This window comes from Pocillopora verrucosa, chromosome 9 (genome assembly GCF_036669915.1).
Source record: "Pocillopora verrucosa isolate sample1 chromosome 9, ASM3666991v2, whole genome shotgun sequence".
NCBI classification, from domain to species: domain Eukaryota; kingdom Metazoa; phylum Cnidaria; class Anthozoa; order Scleractinia; family Pocilloporidae; genus Pocillopora; species Pocillopora verrucosa.
The window spans coordinates 11,094,025-11,111,996 of NC_089320.1; the positions used below are offsets into that span (position 1 = coordinate 11,094,025).

Genomic DNA, 17,972 nt, shown 5'->3' on the forward strand with positions numbered 1-17,972 from the left:
TTACCATGGCAACGAGAAAATCATTTTTTTGGTTTATCAGAGCAGAGGGGCATTTTGTTGCGCATGCGCCAAGAAAATTTGTTCGGCGCGTTCGGCGCCATTTTGATATTTTCAGCGCGCTTTTGCGGGTTTTCAACTGAGCGATCGACACCTTTCTGTGATATTTTTTGGAGAGGGATGGAAGAGTATGACAAGTTTACTACCATTTCTAACTCTGTGGATACTTGTGGAGTTTGCTGGCTCTTCGGATGAGGATATTTTAATGATCAAAGTGCGAACAAAACGCGAAAAAAAGTCGAAAACTTGAAGTTTGAGATTTGATTTGCTGACGATCAAGATGTGCACATGAGACTACAAACCTTGAAGGTTAGTCTTAAGATGTTGATGTCTTACTTCTATAAATCACGAAGTGATGTGTGGAGGCGATCGTGAGATATTCGTTACGATAATAGAAGGTAGTTTACAATTTGATCTTATTTTACTTCAACTTTGAAATAAAATTACGTTAAGTTCGAGGTGGCCCCCAAGCTTCAAATCACTTCAAATAACATCTTATCTTCTTTCTCTTTGTTGTCCCATTGGACACAAGGCTTAAAAAAATGTTCCAGCTTCAGGATTGAGTTGCTCTTTCTATAACCTTCGGCGAATTCGTTTTTGGGAGGTTGAGGTGGATTTTCAAAGTCATGGCTCACAACTGTCTTTGGCCATTTTGCTCTCCAAGTCTGTTGTACTTGGTACGTAGGTATGCGTCTTAACAACGTTTATAGTCTTGCCTCGATCATCTGCGGTTTTATCTAATTTTTTTGCTGTGTTTTGGTGAGAATTTTTCTGATTGCCCTTTTGGGCTTGAAGGGCTAACTAGAGGATAAACTTCGGTAGAACTTGTTTTATCACATGGCCCCCAAATCTCTCACCACTGTCAGTTCATTGTTTATTTATTTAGCCTTCGGTCTAACCAGTTCATTTACCTCAAAAAAATCCGTGGGCTTTGTCTCATGAGTTTAAACTGGTGCCGTTTTCTTCATGTTCATGTGTTATTCGAAACGGATGGCGTCAGCTTCATTCTGTCTTGTTTATTTCAGTAGAATACTTCTGCCATACGAAATGAATTTTGAGTCGAAGTGTACTATAAAACTCGCAGATTAAAATTATCTAACTTTCTCTGGTTCTTAAAACATGAGGTGAGCGATACAATAAATGAATAATTACTCAAGGGGCTGGAACTCTCTTTCTTTAGAATGTGAACTACAGTATTTCTGTCATATTTGAAAACGAATTTCGGGTTAAAATGTCTTCAAACCAGTTTGACTTGTATTTCTCTTTGCCAGATAAGTCTTGATCCTTCAATTTTTATTTCTTAATTGAGACTGATGATTGGAATTAACTATTGTGTTCTCTGCTGTTTAGGGAGATGTGAAGTGACCTCACTACATATGGTCAGTACTATTGACAGAAAGGATAGGTGTGACATTTGCTGTGGCAAGCTGGCATTCAAGAGAATGTCATTAGTACCAGAAGCTTACTACTGGTATAAATTATCAATCTTTTGTTCTCTCCACACAACTTGCCTCAACTAGCTTATGCTATATGCAACTTGTGTCTATACCTTTTTTTGCAACTATAAAATTACCAATAAAGTTTTTTGAAAGTTTTGTCCAAATTTCATGGGAAAACAATATGAGGAGTGATCAGGTGAAATATTGTCCTGTTCCATAACATGACAGTGTTTGAGCTTCCAGGCAGAGCTGGTTCTTTGTTGTTTAGCATGTGTAAGAGTCTTTTCAGACCATCAAATTGTCACACAACTCTTGTAATTTAATAGGTTGGAGAATAAGGTTGCAAAGAGTGTATATGATTTTTTTGTGCAGTTGAAATGATAAATGATAGTGATTTTCACTGGGTAATAATTGATTTAACTATTCATCTTACAACTGGAAGCCCAAAGTAGTACTTGTTTTCTTTCACAATTTCCCCACATAATCGATCATATCTGATGATATTTCCGAGACTAATGATTGAAAAGACTTTATCTTACTCTGATAAAATCCATAATTATTCCTCCATTTCTAACCAGATGGAGCTACCATATCTCTAGCATTAGCATTGTCTTACTTTTCTTTACTCGACATTGACCTTTTTTATTTTGGTAATCGGCCCTGCCGGTTGTGATTCATGTCAAAAAAAAACTTTTGAAACAAAACATAAACCTCTGTAAACTTTACATTTTTGCCAAAATTGGAGGTACACTGCACTAGCAGTACAGTTGAAGCTCTAAAAAACGCTTACAGAAAGGCGAGTACTTCAAATGATCACCGATAACTTGAGATAGCAATGACACGATAAAAGTATACTATCCAATTCTTTTGTACTCTTCGACAGGCCACTTGCATCCTTCAAAAATAACATCATCTTCATCGATCGCCCAGACAATCACGAGACAAGACTCGAACAATCTTTTGCATTCTGAAAATAACTTCCTTTCACACATCACACAATAATTTTTTGAACTCTCCACTTCCCAGGGTCAATACAAGCAATACTTCTCGCAATGTTGATTTTTATCCATGCAAATTTAACGACACACTTATTCCATAACGTAATTTTAAAGCATGGTTAGGGAAGAGAAGAAGAAAAATCAATTTCCCAGAGGAAGTTTTAGATATATATTTTTTCAAGGCAAGCGGCTGGCAAACAGCTAAAAATTTTACTCTGATTTACGAGTGACGAGGAGAGTTTGACATTTGCCCTGATGATGAAAACCACTTCAAGTTTGACTAAGACGATTACATCGAACAAGCTCTTAATTCTAGGTTGGTGTGACTTACTTGTGACAAATGTATCAAAGTATTTTACCTCACATGATGTCTACAGACGGCCACGTGCCACAGGCAAAATGTTTAGTGAAGACAGTGTTTGAACTGCCGCTCGAAAGGTTTTTTTTCTTTCGTTCGACTGGAGAAAACAAGTTCATACTGTTTCTGTCTTGAGTATAGATTTGTTCAGAAGTATTCTTGTATTTAATCTCTGTTGTCTAATGATCAATTATTATTCCGTGGGGTCATTACGAAAGAGTACAAGAGGGCGCAAGCTTTACTTTGGAAAATACTGTTAATTTTTGGTCGTGTGATATTTGTCAAACCGAACCTTTTAAACGCGATTAATTTAAAATAACTGAAATTTGGGAAACTGGATCTATTATTATTGCTAATAAAGAGCTTCCCAGTTGGCTGAAGAATAAAAAATTAATTGAATTTTTATGAATTATCGTCTTGAATTATGTCAGACTGTACTTGTTTGTCATAAATCTTCATTTAAACACTCATCATTTGGAAACGGAAAGTATTTAAAATACTTGAGTAATTCTCGAAGCCTTAGAAGGAAAACATGGCACATTCCAACCGTCGTAACAAAGCAACTTTGTCGGTATAATGATATTTCTGTTAACCATCGGGAAACTGTGTTTGTCGTTACGAACTTATTTGTAAAATAATTTTCCTTTCAATGTGTAACAGAGATAAATTAAATCGTTCTTAAATAGGGAAGCGTGTAATCAGAACGATTGGACGTGAGAATGCGATAAACAACACATAAATATGTTTCAATTCCTAACATAACAAGTCATCTCGCTGATTGTCAAATTAGCTGTGAGTTATCAACTTCAAAAAGAGACAAACATTTAACTCATTCGCTACCTACTTTAAAGAAGACTGGCTTGAGAGCTGTAGAAACCGGTGCTAGAAGTATTACAACCAAAGCTGGCGAAAAACAGTTAAAATAATACCGTGTTCTTCTTCGAATGGCGGATATCAAACGATCTACGTCTCGCCCACCTCTGAATGACATAGACTATGAGTAACGTCCGGTTTTTAATTTCCTCGGTTCCAGGCCTGTTTATTGAGGTGTCCTGTTTAGTGCGTGAGATTACAATCTGAGACAAACTGGAAACTCTATGATAAAGATTAAGGTCCGACTGGAAAGTCTCTAAAGCTTATTAGAAGTTTCCATAGCGACATAATAATATGGAATACACTTCAACCCCAAGAAAGGTAACTGGTGAATGAGAGGTTCAAACACAAGGAGCATAAGAGTCTTATTCCAATGCATTTCACTCCACAACAGTTGCACGGTGCATCGGTCTTGTTGTTTCAGTTTAAAAACACGACATGCAGTGACAATGACCGGAAAGCGAAACTTTCCGTGCGAGGCACGAGGGTCAGAGAGGTTGAGCAGTTAGCCCACAGGGATATCAGTTCATGTGGTTTTCATCAATTCGCAGATACGATTGAAGTGACACGTTGTGTCTGCACGGGTTAATTTTTAATAAAAAAAAGTTGAGTCGCCCTGCAATTGTGGGATGAATTTGCTTAGGTAACGTCCGGCTTGTGGTTTCCTCTGTTCTAGGCCTGCTTATTGACTTGTCCTGCGAAGAGCATGATTTCGTGTGCAATTTGTTGTTGATAAGCGCAATTTAAATTTTCGAAGACAACAAAATTGTACAAGCCTCCAGGGCGAGTGCTATTTGTGCTTACTTATATCGAGTTGCACGAGAATCGTGTTGTTACTTGTTTATAATTTACATGAAAAGTCAAGACGGATGGAATCTTGGCAGTACGTGTTATCTGTAATTTGCACTCGTGTTACACGACAAATGCACCCGTTTTCAGCCAATCAGAAGCTCGTAATTTCATGTATATTATTAAAGTGGAAATAATCGAGTCAAATGCATTACTCTTCTATTTTTTTAATTTAATAGAGAGCGCGCGTAGTTAATTGATAATGCTCAATTCATTACTTGTTGGCGTCATTAAATTATTACAAATCCATAACACTGGCCTTCAGTGGAATAAGCGTTGATCAGTCGCCAGGTGAAAACTTTGGTAGAAAGTTAATTTCTGGGTCAGGATTTTATTGTAATGAGCAGAAATACCGTTGTTGGGATTTTGTTCCTTGACTTGCTGCAATATTTTGTAGTGCTAAACGGTAAAATGGTGACGACCAAAAATTATGGAAATATGGTATTGTGCTGTATGTGACTGTCACATAGTATCGTGTTTTCACGTTAAATTATGATGTTCAAGTCTTCGTATCATCTAGGGTTATGGATATTTTATCACTTTTAAGTGAGTTTCTGGTTTTTTTTTCTACGATAAAATGGTGACGACCAAAAATTATGGAGATATGGTATTGTTCTGTATGTGACTGTCACATAGTATAGTGTTTTCACGTTTAAATTATGATGTTCAAGTCTTCATATCATTTAGGGTTATGGATATTTCATCACTTTAAAGTGAGTTTATGTTTTTTTTCCTACGAATTCCCCACTGTATATGAATTACGAACCTTCAGTTATACGGCCACTTAGGTTACGATGTTATGAAGAAAATATAAAAATATAAGGAATAAATTATCTATTCTTGAAATTTCTAAAGCGTAAATAGAATCAACCAATATTTACAAATTTTCTGCTTCATCAACGAAAAATCTGCTACTATGAAGGGTTTAGAGTATATCATTGACAGATATCTTTTCGTGAACGATTTTCAAAAGATTCCCTCAGGATTTCAAAAGGTGTGAGGTAGTCAAAAGGTTGTGCTGTTAGTTAGTGGAAAGTGGATTAATATTGCTGGCAAACGACCTACATCTCAAAGCAGCGCTCAAATTCACTATCTGGCCAGTTGTGCCGTAGACCAAAATCCTTATAGCTGCTCTCGAACCCGTCATCTGGTGAAACAGATGGGGAGAGTTGATTAAGAAATGCGAGCGTGGGTAGTATCTGTTGCAATTAGACCTGGAAGAAGACTACCAAACGTTGATATAAGAATAAGTAAGGCTCAAGCTAACAATTAAGGAATTTCTTTTTATAAACTAGTCATGTGATAAAAATTACGATCCATCTGTGGGCTTCGATAACTTCCATATATTATGTTTTGGAAAATTCCCGAGTGATTGTGCAAACTTTTATGTGATTATTTTATGCTTCTTTTGCTCCGGCAAGGAGATCACTATAACCTTTTCACCAAAGTTAGGAAGTGGCGAGAAGATATGAATTTTATGTTCGAGTGGCAAGAACAAAATCTCACGAGTGAGTGCTGCGAACTAATGAGATATTGTTCTCGCCACGAAAACATCACATTCAAATCTACAGGCTAAGTTGTAATTTTGTTCTATAACATGGCAATGAATATACAAGACAGAGATTGAAGCCTGGCTTTTAATACAAACACTGGGTATTAATACAAACAAAATACCAAGTTATAAAGAGGTTTTGCTTATAATACCTTCGATTAGACCAAAATACATGTGAGCTGCTTTTAAATAAACTTAATAAAAATTCTATTTCTGACTCTGACTTGAATCATCAGATATCATGTTTAGTCTCTTCCACTACAAAACCTTGAGGCTATGAAGCACGAACATAAATTTGCCTTTCCGATCTGGTGGATTTGAAAAGAACTTCCTGTAGAACCACCATGTGAAAAGCAAGCCGTTTCGGTTTCCTCTCCTAACAAAACAGTTGACACGTCCAGAACAAATCTTGCGGCGGTCATTATTCCAAAAAACGAAAAAACCAAGTTCAATCAGCAGAGTTAGAAAAGGCAGAAAATGTGACGTCCTTGCAGCGGACCACTCGTATCATGTATCGGTATACAACCGGATGTACCGGTTGTATTGATTCTATGAGTGTTTTATTTCCCGGTAAAACACACCCGTCCATATTATAAAACAAACATAAAGTCACTGCGGCGATATATCGCTGCAACGCATTGCTCGCTCTACGATAATTTACTACTATTTACCGAAGTGGAGGTCGTTAGTAGCGAATATTTACCGAGGTGCGAGCGGCGAGTTTAATATCCCCCACTAGCCTTGACACTGAGGTTAATAGTTGTTTTAGTATAAACTAAAATAGTAATGTAGTACAGCACTAAAAGATGATTTTAAACATTTTATTTCTACAACGATTAAAATACATCCGGACGCAGATCCCGCATGAGTTGCTCGGAGGTGCAAAGGATATTCGGAGTTTGAGTAGCCAATGAAGGCGCGCCTTCAACGCTGTCCACTCTTTTAATATGCTTAACTGGAATATTCCGATAGAGCGCCAGATGGTGATGATCGATGTGCCGCGCGCTCTACGGTATGCCGTTGCATTGAAGTTTCGCAAGGTTGATATATTGGGGAAACGGTATGTCACAAAAAAGTTCCATTACCTTGTTGCTCCAATGTTCGAACCTTTTTGAAAATTCGCCAAAAAAATGTGCTTAAATTAATCCAACACAACTCAAACTTAATTACAGGTGATTAGGAAAGACTGGCTTTTGAATCTAACCCACTGTGTCGCCAGGTCTTGAAGTCAAGAACACTTAATTGCGACGATATGACTGTGCTGAGCCAATGCTGGGAAAATGTGTTTATATTTCACTCGAATACAAAGAAGCAGCAACGCTGGAATTGTGTGATGTTCTGGTCTTCGTGAATGAGGGTAAGTTCCCACTGATCTATCTTGCACTACCCATATCAGCCTTGTCTCTCTTTTTCGGTATCTGTTTTGATGCTGGCCACATACCCCTCATCTAACCCAACATTAATCCTAAATTGCTTTCAATTGACTGTTGTTGGGTTAAAGGAAGGGGGAGGTGGGCAGTTGCCCAGATAATGATATTGATCCTTCTCCTCCATCGGCCCCACCATCAATACGTCCCTACATCCATTCACATATCGGTCTATTTATTTTTCCACGCTCACACAAGAGTTTATAAATATTTTATAATCTCTTGGCTCACCTTATTTAATACATGTTATTAACTTTTAATACTGCACTAGATAGCTTTTGTAGACTTAGTTTAACTGAATCCTTGATCGTAATGGTATCAATGTCAAGGCTCATTAGATCTCTATCTATTTAACAGCTTTCAGTGAAAAGAAAACCAAGAAAAAGCGAGAGCAGATCTTCCTTTGCAGTATAAGTGACGTGCGAATAAGAAGAGGTGAACAAATATGTGCTGGTATTGAATATCATTTCTTCCTTCCATGTTTTTGTTTTGTCTCGATTGCTTAATTTCTCAAACTTCCTCATCAAATGCAAAAAACCAGTTGATCTCACACCGGCTATCAGCATCATAGGAAGTAATTGTTTTTTTCATAGCTAACATCTGTGACCTTCCAAACAAATGTGGTGCCTCACTCGGATCACACTGCGACAAGACATTGATCGGTTCGTCTTCTTCTTCAAAACGTGGTATGGACAACTATGTTAATCCCGGTGAACGCCGTATCAGAAAACCAAAAGGTAGTTAGGTTTGTTGATAAAAATTACACAAAAAATAATAGACTATGTCAATTTTTTGTGGGAAAGAGTTGCCTCCAGTGCTCTGAAGGGCGAACCAAATTTACAGATCTAATCACTGTTTTAACTTTCTTCTCATCAAAGGTTGACTTAAGCAATATACACATACTTTTTGTATTGGTTCTTTCATTACCGCGCTTTCAGATACAATACAGCAACCAGAATCTTGCCGTAGCGAGGAAAGTAATGCGTCTTCGACTGGCAACTTTGACGGTTGGAAAAAAGAGGCGGGTTGTAAAGAGGTGTTCGCTTTTGGCCGGTTTGTAGTGGATGGTAATCTAAAAACATGCTTCCTTTCACTAAATGGATATAAATCTTGGCTCATTGTACATCTGGACGACTATAGGCCAGTTTCTTATGTCCGTGTTGCTGCTTCCCCGAAATTTCCTTCAGATCGTCTCATAGTGTCCGTAGGTATGAAAATACTGCAAGTTACGGATAAATCTAACAGTAAACGTTATCTTGTCTTAAGCCTCATTTATCAACCCTTTTGAAAAGGAATATATCTTTGATAGGGACTGATCCAGGAGAGTGACAGTCCTAGAAGATATACTGGATGTAAATGGACTTGAGTGAGAAATAACAATATGACTCTTACTACCAGTAGAGCAAAGGCTGTACATAAGTCCAGCATCCCTATTAAGGTTGAATTTGTGTTGCATTGAGTGTACATCCTCCGAGGGCTCGGTCGTATTCATATTCCATTTCCATCCATTAATTGCGATTACTTTCTTTTTCATTCTTTCATATCCTTTAGGTAAAATAAAGGGAAAGTTGATTCACTTTAAAATGTATGTATTTCGGCGCACGGCGGAGAAAGGACAGCAGTTAAGCTTCGGATGTAACGATTACTTGTTCGGAAATGTCGTTAATATAAAAAATAGGTTTTCCTTTGCAAAAAAAGAAAATTCAGCTTTATCGGGGCACACTTGCTTAACTAACCACATAATTGGGTGGGATAATTCTAAAAATAACACCACTAATCGTTGTACAAACATTGAAATTTTCTAGTTAGCAGTTCACAAAGTTAGCGACAACCATGTTTGTTGTTGAAATAGCTGGCAAAGTTGACATGTTTATTTTTGCAACTTAAGCAGATTTGAGATCCCAAGTGAAGTTACGTTGAGACAAATTATGGGTGAGCAAACATATTTGATAAGTTACAATTTAAAAGTGATCAATCAATAATTACAGAAGTATCACAAAAGAACATTTCTTTACAAATTATGACATGTCACGTATTGAAAAAGTGAAAAAGATTCAAGAAATGTTGCGAGGAAACCCAATAGAAGCTAAAGCTTATATAGTTTGGGTTCCTCAGACGATACATTTTAGTACAGCACCCTTTCGATTAGGAAGTTTTCAATAAAATCTTTTGAGATTTAAAAAGCTAGGTTTAAGATGAGACTATTAGGAAGGGAGTTCCAAACCTTCGGAGCTCGGTGAAGGATCATAAACTGCCAAGAGATTAAAACAGCTCAACATTTCTCATATGTAGTGGCTTGAACAATAGTTATTGGTATGAAAATGATGATGAGCAGAGAAAAGAGTATCAGAATTATTCGAAAGGAAGTTACTGTCGTAAGAATACACAAAAATTAACAAGGAAAGCGATAATGTTGAAATTTCGAGGACATTTCGACTGTAAAACAAAATTAAGGGCGCAGTATGAATGGCGCGAGCGAGATATTCAGCTCCGCATCTCAAGCGCGTGAAATAAATATAGATTGATACATAAACGCGCGTGGATATGGAATTTCTCCTCGAGTGTTTAACTCGATAGCTCACGAGTGAGCACAGCGATCCAGTGAGATTTCAGGTTGAACACGGAAGCGAAATTTCATATCCACAAGCAACCATGTATTATTTTGTTTGTTATGTAAACACAATAACCCTTTACTGATAGGAAAAGTCGACTTTATTGAAGAAATGTAAAATGGTTTCCATGTTTACATAACCTGATGTAAACACGCGGGAGGTTGGGAGAACACGAGATAAGCGTAGGAAACCACGACGCGAAGCGGGGTGGTTTCCAGCTTATCTAAGCCGCGAGGAATGCCATCACTAGAGTCACTGAATACATAACTATTGGTTTAATTTTCTTTCGGTATTTTGGTTTTCTCCCCCTTCTTCTTTGAAGGTCACTGTCTGTAAGCGATACGGATTTTTCAGTGTTTTAGCAGCCATAATCTGAAAAAATTCCCGAAAAATGACGTTGAATTGAGAATGGTGGAGGCTTTGCCGTTCATTCGTCAACCTGACCGAGTAGCGCGAAAGGCGCGTGACGTGTCAGCAGCTGATTGGCGATATCAAACACGCATGAGAAATAAGATATTTTTTCACGTGTGTGGGTCAGCTATTCTCAGGGCTGAAAATCCTTGTATAACATCTTAGTTTACATGATGAACAGCAATAAAAAGCTTACCATTCTTAACTTTCGAAATGTCAGCACAAAAGAATGTGTAACAACCGTGTACGGTGCGGGAACGGGCCACTTAATCAGCTTTCTTTTCAGCTGAATTAATTGGCAATCGTCCCCTGATTTGACCAGTGGTATGTACTCGTTGACAGCCGCGTTTGAAGCCGATACGGAGCATAAGGCCAACGACTTTGAAGAGTAAAATTTCCACGATGTCGACGATCGAAACACATTCACAGCTACATCCTTTGGAAAGTAGTGTGTGGAAATACCCGGTATATGTGTATTATTCTTGTAGCTAACATCATTTGGTGCTACGGCTACGCAATACGTTCGTCCTCTCTTCTAGATCCGGCTCCTTTCTCCACCGTAGTCGCCGACTTGTCTTTACAATTTTTACGTCACAGCTATGTAACATGAACATTTTGGCCGCCCGCTAAATGGAGACTTTTTTTTACCGCCAAATCTTACTTTCAATGCGAAAAAGGATGGTCAAGGAGGACTCGCTAGTCGCCGAGTCGATTACTTCAAATTTTAAGTACAGCCATCAACCAGGAAAACGCAAAAAAAATTCGTGTCATCAGGAAAGTTTATAACACGTTGAAAGAAAAAAAAAGAAGGTTTATATTACTTGTCTATCATGTGCAAGTTTCAAAGTCAAACCCTTTTTGTTGGCCGAGAAAATTCCCTCTGAGCTTTGAACCAATACAATTTTGCTACGAAACATTGAAACGAGAGTAACGTCACTGTTTCAATACTGATGTCATTTTTAATATCAACCACTAAGAAAAGAGGATGGCTGAGAATATTTATTACGCGTGAGAGAAAGCATAATCATGGAATTTTATTGCTAAGTTAAGGTGGGGAAATTGTGAAAGAAAACAAGTACTACTTTGGGCTTCCAGTTGTAAGATGAATAGTTAAATCAATTATTACCCAGTCTGATGTTTGGCAACCAAGCTCCAAACGGGCGGGATTTAACGAGAGACACTTTATGTAGTCTTATTTGGACAGTTTTTGTAGGGATAAAACTATTATGGGATATATGTATTGTCAGTTCACACAGAACAATAAATCAGGGGTAAAGGTATCGGAAATGGTCGGAGAGAAAAGTAGATCTCTCTACAGAAAGAAAAGAAAGAGAAATTTTTCTGAAAGGCGAAAACATAAAGAAGAGTCTGAAGAAACCGCTCCTGTTGTTGACGAAATCGGCTCTCCGACTTGGACTCTAAAGAAACTGTTGGTTCCTCCAGAAAGAAAATAAAATATGTCTTCGAGGAGCTTCTTTTAGACAGCTCTGATGGTGAGGATACCTTCAATACCGAGGAAAGCGAGGGATATAGATTAATAGATGTGAAAAATTTATCTATGGCGATCTCAAACGCGCACGTGTGAGAGAAAGGTGAGAAATTGTTTGTCTATGTCGTTCTATGTCTATGTCTATGTTGTTCTCTGTTCTCGATTATGACTTATTTCCCATATCATATCCCTAAGTTCCAGTTTTTCCTCGCCGAATTACACTGATTTATCTATTAAATATGTAAGAGAAAGACTTTTAAGTATTGTGCATATACACTGTAAACCAAAAAAGTTATGGGGAAAAATCTCAAAATGTATATGTCTGACTTGAAGTCTTTACTTATAATAAAATTGCCCGATTTATCTTACATTTTACTCTTGACTTGTCTTTCTAGGCAACTTAACTTTTTGAGGAAGATAAGAGTGCAAGAGCAGAGCTGATGTCACAGTTTTCCTAATGAGTGTGTCAACTTTATAGTGTGGGTACAGTGTCCTAAACATAAGCACCATGGTGTTAAAGTAGTTTGGTGTGCCACCGTCAGCAGTCTGTCATTACCATAGTGGAGCTTCTAGTTGGCTAAAAGTTATGGAGAGGCTATCTATCCCTGGTGGTGTATGCACAAGAGAGGCAGAACATGCAAAAGATAGTGAACAATTGACAAAGTCTGATTTGCAGGTTATGCAGAAGGAAAAGAGATGGCATCAAGGGGAGCGACTTCTGCAGACTTGTCGAGAGGAAGCCCTTCAAGAAGCTGAAGGAGTAACCTATGAACCAGGAGGCTTTTAGACACTCCTGTGGGCAAAATTTGGACAATTGGGCCACTATAGTGGTTACATATTTTAAAAAAATTAATTTTGATTACTATCCGTAAGTTTAAAGGCTATTTTCTCAATATGCAATAATTTTGTTCTCAAGAAAAGATATCTTGAGAACAATTTATCCGATTGATCTGCAATTTTCATTGTTTGTTCCTCTTGATAAGTTTGGTGTTAAAAGCTGAGCAAATTTCCATATGATCTATGTACTTAAAGTTATGAAGTGAAACACCCCTTCAATTTCCCTTGTCAGAAATCCTTCTACTCATAACAATAAACAACATATCCTCTTTGAATTGATACTAAAAACATTATTTTTCACTATTGCCAGATGGAGTTATCTATCTTAAGCAACCCCAGGTAAAACCCAGTAGGTGGCACAATTAAATGAGTGGTATCCTATTGCAATTGACATGTGGAGTGTGAAATTTTTTTTTCGTAATCTTCAAGTCATAAGCTTTCGAGGGATATATAGTTTGCCTAAGTTTCAACTAAATCCTAACTGTGAAAAATGATGAAAAAAATGGGCATTTTTAGGTTTACCCCCGCCTTAGAAGTTCTGTAATCACCAAGGAATAAGGAAAAGAATGCCAGTTTCGGATGAAGCGCTTAAGTGCCGCTCTCGCTAAGAGCGCTCTTCTCGACTTCCCATCGGAAAAAAGTTTTCTTTTATTTTTTTGCCGAGAATAGATGCCGAGTTATCCTAAAACGTTGCGTAAAAGTGATCGGTCGTAACTCTTGCGCGCTTGCGTGACTTATAAAGTCAACAAAGGTGATCAAAAGGCGCCTTCTCGATAGTTTTAGTTAAAATATCAGGATTATTTGCACAAAACCGTTGTGGTCCATAACAGCATAAAATCATTAATGATGGAAACAAATTTGTGGAAAGGGAGGCTATTTCATCGCGTTCCGTGTGCAAAATCTCGGGAGAAACTATGAGTGTATGCATGTTGTTTTGTAAAGATCACTGTAACGTATTTCAACTTGTTTGAGTGTCCTTTTAAGCAACGCGATATATCTGTAATGACTAAAGTGCCAAACTCTATTCTTTAATTTTGATCTTCTCCACACTGTGCGTAGTTCATGACCTGATATTTCAACGAAGATTATCGAGAAGGTGCCTCCCGATCACCTTTATTTACTTTGTAACTCACGCAGGCGCGCAAGCGTTACGACCGATCACGTTTACGGAACGTTTTAGGACAACTCAGCGGCTATTCTCCATTCAGTTGTTAAGAAAACCTGAAATCCTCAACGTAGAAGATAAACAAACGAAGTTTGAACGGTTAAAAGGAGATCTTCCTCGAGTTTCAGCATTATGCAAATTTTCACTGACACAAGCGCAATTTAGCAAACAAATGATTTGCGTTGTTTTTAAGATGTTGGTGGATGAAAGCTACAGATATACCCGCGAGTTTGAGGCAATCGGTGACCTTATTGGTGTATAAACTACACACTGATATGCTTTTTTAGCCCGATTAACGCCTGCATTTTGAGAATTCTTTCGTACAAATCAGTGAATTTTGATATGCAAATTAAGGTCGAACAGAAGGCTCTCCTCTGATCACGCTTGTATGAAAAATATTTCAGCTGAAGTTTCCATATTTTTTCTGTGATCTAAATGAAGGCACCTTGTAATTTGTAGCAAGATAGAATTCCGTGAGCTATATCATAGCAGTCGCTGCGCGCTGGACAAAATCTGTGAAATTTACACTTTCGATCGCTGTCCACACGGGTGGTCTAGCCAAAAATCATTTTTGGCTTGTGGCGACGCAAAAACGAGAATTGGAGAAAAACTAAACTATCTTTGAAACATGTATCCTAAACCCTGACGGGAGGTCGAGAGGAACACTCTTAGCGAGAGCGGCACTTAAGCGCTTCATCCGAAACTGGCATTCTTTTCCTTATTCCTTGGTGATTACAGAACCTTTAAACGCTTCGTAAACTACAGCCCTTTAGACTCGGATATCGAGCCTTGATTTCAATGACAAGCTTCTTGTAAGTATGTTTCTATTCGATAAGATTTTTTACTGCAAAGGAAATGAAAAAAGAAAAGAAAATTTGAGTTTAATTTTCCTATACAATTGAAATTCGGTTGGCACTAAGATACACTGATAATATGTAAATTTTAAATATTGTTTTATTTCCGTATAGCTTGCCTCAGACCGTTCTAGCAATTGTTTATTTATGTTTTGTGCATATAATTTAGCAATGTCGCGCCCTCGTGGTCGCGTGGAAATTTTCTATGTGTTTAAGTGTTCTTTTATTGTAATTTCGAGGCAAGCTCATTCAGTGCATTTTGGTATTTCGTTTATTATCGCATGTTTATTGTGTCGCTTAGGTTTCTCAGTTATTTCATTGTATTTCGTTTGTTGATCACCACTTTCGTTCTTACACTAGTTCCTGTTAATTTATTGATTTCAGTAAATTTCAAATTCTCTAGCACGAGCAGTTCTTTACTTCAGTCCATACTTCGTTACATTTACGCGTAAATGTAACGAAGTATGGGGTTAAACGAAAATCTCACCGAAAGTTGGATCTTTAAGTCTTCCGTTCCTCATTCTCAAGGTGTACTATTAAGAGTAATTCTTCGACCGATATGATGAATTATTTAACGACGTTTCGTTTGAGAAGGTTAAAGCACAGAATTCTAGTTAGACTAAAAATGGCTTACCTCACAATAAAATCATACGTGCTAATCATTCAATGACGCTTTAGAAAAGCTCTCACCTGCTGAACGGTAGGAAGAAAGAGGGAATGAATGAACCGAGCGATACCACAAAAGGCTTCTGAGCGCTTCCGAGTGGACAGATTTGGAAGCGTGAGATTGGTAGCAATTTTTGGACACGAAAGTGAGGCTAGGGAAGTTCTCTAAGTTGGACTTTGTTTTGAGCGAGGTAGTTATTCCCGGCGGATCGGAAGCGATGATACAGGGCTTTTTCTGCTTGTCAACGTCTTGTTGTCAACTTATAATTCCTATTACGAATACCACCGCTCCACAGGGTTTTCTTGGCGACTGAAAAAGCTGGTGATAAAATTTGACCGTTAGGCAAGATTCTTTTACTTATTAGCCTGTTTCGAATTTTTTACACGGAATATCAGCGGGTGATCACACTGCTTTTTCGGTGCTACTTATTGTTTTGTCTCGTAGTGTACTACAGAAGGAGATAAACATCTTACAATCATTTCAGAATGGCGAGTGAAAAAAGAAAGCTTTACCTTGCAGAAATGTCTTAAAAGGAGTGGTAGGCGCGCCATAAAATTAGAGGAAAATTTTCTTCGTTTAAGAGAGAGCATTTTACCGTTTCAATCAGCGAATTATTCCCGGTAGATCCGAAGGTATAATTTTTTCAGTTCTAACCGTGACACTACAATAGATACTAAACGTCTCAAAATAATTCATCGTGGCGTCTCCGGCACGGTAGTAGAAAAAAAGACTTTTCCTTGCAGAAATATCAAAATAGGCTTGATATGCACATCGAGGAAACTTTGAAGAAAAATTTCATTTATTCGAAAAGAGATAATCAGCGACAAATTCCCAAAGAGCCGCGAAAGGAGCATGGTCCGAAGCTCAACAGGGTAACGCCTTTCGTTGGAATCATAGAATGGTGGATGGCGGAATATTGTACAACGCGGAATGCTTTGTTGTATGAAACGAAAGTCTCACAAAATGGAATTGCAATGAAATGAGAAAATGATTGTTGGTTAACAGGCAGATCAAAATTAAAAGAAAGCTAGTTTAGTCATTATTGAAGCCAAGGAGTAGACCCAAAGAGGAACAGTGAGGTTCTTGAGGTAGCCTCTATGAGTTACCCTTACTATTACTTTTCTTATCATCACCACTATCAATATTATTGTTATTACCAATATGATTATTTGTTGCAATTTTATTATTGGTTGAGTGTCAATTATTCACCATATTCTTGAATCATCTTTCTCTTGTGGAACAGGGATCTCATAAGTATGTGGGATGTGACAGGTTTTCTGTTTTGCACGCGAGCCAAATCTTCTGCAACGTTACCTTCTAGCATTATCATACAACCCCTGGTTCTTTTCAGTGCTATAAAAAATATTGTGCTATATCAGTAGTCATATGCATTCTTAACTACCTATTTTTTTTCTCGTTGGAAAAATAAAAAACGTCTCGAGGAAAGAGGTATCATATTCGGTAATCCAAGGCTATGATCTCCTTTCCCAATCACGACTTAAAGCTCTAAAAGGACAAAAAGGATGTTCCCTAATCCCTAAAAACTGTTTTCAACTTCCTATATTTCCTAAGACTTCCGAGAGGGAAAAACCTCTAGAATTCCCAAAGAAATTCCTTTTAGATATGCTGGAAAAAGTCGTCCAAACCATAAATAATGATAATAATAATAATAATAATAATAAAATAAAAGAAAGTAAAATCTAAAAGTAACAAAGCGGGTGTGGTTCTAGCTTCTCATACCCCAAACGGTACAATGGAAACACTTGAAGCGAATAACTTAAAAACTTTAGGACTTTTTCTTCTTTACAATGAACATTTCAAAGTGTTATTTTCCTTTTTTTCTTTTCATATGTATCTTTTTGTCTTTTCATGTTATATTTCTTCATTTCCGTTTTATTTCCAGTGTAATTAAATTAGGTTAGTAAAGAAAAAAGAAATTTGACCGCCTCGATTCGCATTTGCTATCTGCGGGTCAAAGGAATTTCTTGTAAATAGGTAAGAATGCAAAAGCATTAGAGACTCCAGAGGTCGGACGAAAGATAACGAAGCCTCAACCACCTAATGACCGAAGACAAGTTATAATTATCGCACGTTGGACTTTCTTGCAACATGCTATCGTTTTTTCCGTCGGCCCTATAAATTTATTTCGAAAATTTGTTTCATCATATCAAACTCTTTCCCCAGCGCGACGAACATTTGTTTTTCTCGGTTCCAGGTGTACGCGATCACTAACCCTACGTAATGCGCATGCTTTCCGTTACAAATTTTCAAAATGGTGGACAGGCCAAAGAGGGAAATAAAAAAGCAAAGCGATTTTGCAATAAATACTTAACATAGAAAGGCGAATCCACGATAGAAAGATACAAAACTGTATGATATTGAGA

At 37.6% G+C, this 17,972-nt stretch overlaps 1 long non-coding RNA gene across 1 annotated transcript; it reads left to right on the top strand.

Annotated features, from left to right (window-relative positions):
- Nucleotides 1-57: 57 nt before the first annotated feature.
- On the top strand, nt 58-1,660 carry LOC136283434 (uncharacterized). The gene is made up of 2 exons (XR_010718789.1): nt 58-366; nt 1,408-1,660. It is a non-coding gene; the product is annotated as an uncharacterized lncRNA (long non-coding RNA).
- The last annotated feature ends 16,312 nt before the right edge of the window (nt 1,661-17,972 follow it).